Source organism: Schistocerca serialis, chromosome 7 (genome assembly GCF_023864345.2).
Source record: "Schistocerca serialis cubense isolate TAMUIC-IGC-003099 chromosome 7, iqSchSeri2.2, whole genome shotgun sequence".
Taxonomy (NCBI): Eukaryota; Metazoa; Arthropoda; class Insecta; order Orthoptera; family Acrididae; genus Schistocerca; species Schistocerca serialis.
In genome coordinates this window covers 527,930,523-527,932,236 of record NC_064644.1, presented here as the reverse complement: position 1 = coordinate 527,932,236, position 1,714 = coordinate 527,930,523, and positions in this window count along the sequence as shown.

Genomic DNA, 1,714 nt, shown 5'->3' with positions numbered 1-1,714 from the left:
CACCGAGACTTATTTTATACATTCCAGTAACACCGGGTTCAAATTCAAATGACTCCAAGCACTATGGGATTTAACATCTGAGGTCATCAGTCCCGTAGACTTAGAACTACTTAAACCTAACTAACCTAAGGACATCACACACATCCATGCCCGACGCAGGATTCGAACCTGCGACCGTAACAGCAGTACGGTTCCGGACTGAAGCTCCTAGAACCGCTCGGACACAGCGGCCGGCTCGCGGAAGCCCTACACGATATTAGGCAGGTGTGCCAGTTTGTTTGGCTCTTCAGTATATATTATTATTTTCGATTATTCGCTTTTGAGAGAGCGATTGAACTTGAGTAGTCATGATTTCTTGTTCTTTCTTCGTTCTTCCCAAATTCTCTTCACACGTTCACCGTGTTCTCTCTTGCGTTCTTCCGACCATCTTTCTCCCGTTCTGTTCTGCGTATGTTCTTGTTTAAGTGTGTGTTTCTTTATGGTGTTTCTAAACTGTTCTATATTGTTTATGTTGTCATGTGTGATCCCCACTTCTTTAATGTCTTCTTCTGATTCAGTGATCCACTTTGTCTTGTTTTTGCTCTTGTTTACTATCTCAAAGATTTGTCTTGTGAGCCTGCTTCTATTCAGCCTACTGATATGTCCGTAAAATTTCATCCTTCTCTTTCTAATGGTGTTTCTATGTCTTCGTAACTCTCTCTAGTTAGCCTCTTCATCCAAATTCCTTCCCGAAACGCTGATCCATATATTTTCCTCAGAAAATAGCGGCCTGCTGTAACACTGTGACGAGGGCTGTTTTTCACTGCGTGTGTCATATCTTTAAGTTCCTTGGGTTTCGGAATGTAAGCAGGAAATAAATTAATCGTAGCTATGGACATTTATATATGGTTATCGAGTCCTCGGCATTACATACCTGCCGGCCGCTGTGGCTGAGCGGTTCTAGGCGCTTCAGTCCGGAACTGCGCTGCTGCTACGGTCGCAGGTTCGAATCCTGCCTCGGGCATGGATGTGTGTAATGTCCTTAGGTTAGTTAGGTTTAAGTGGTTCTAAGTCTAGAGGACTGATGACCTCAGAAGTTAAGTCCCATAGTCCTCAGAGCCTTTTGAACCATTACATACCTCATGAATATCGCAATAATAAGACTTGTTCCTTCTCGTGAGCGTTTGTAGTGTTATGTGTAGTTCAGATTAGCCACTAGTGACAGTTCAGATTTACTTATACGCTGACCGGGATGGAAAATGTTACACCACGAACATTTTTCAAATATTGTGGAGATATCCTTGTTGTTGTTGTTGTGGTCTTCAGTCCTGAGACTGGTTTGATGCAGCTCTCCATGCTACTCTATCCTGTGCAAGCTTTTTCATCTCCCAGTACCTACTGCAACCTACATCCTTCTGAATCTGCTTAGTGTATTCATCTCTTGGTCTCCCTCTACGATTTTTACCCTCCACGCTCCCCTCCAATACTAAATTGGTGATCCCTTGATGCCTCAGAACATGTCCTACCAACCGATCCCTTCTTCTGGTCAAGTTGCGCCACAAACTTCTCTTCTCCCCAATCCTATTCAATACTTCCTCATTAGTTATGTGATCTACCCATCTAATCTTCAGCATTCTTCTGTAGCACCACATTTCGAAAGCTTCTATTCTCTTCTTGTCCAAACTATTTATCGTCCATGTTTCACTTCCATACATGGCTACACTCCATACAAATA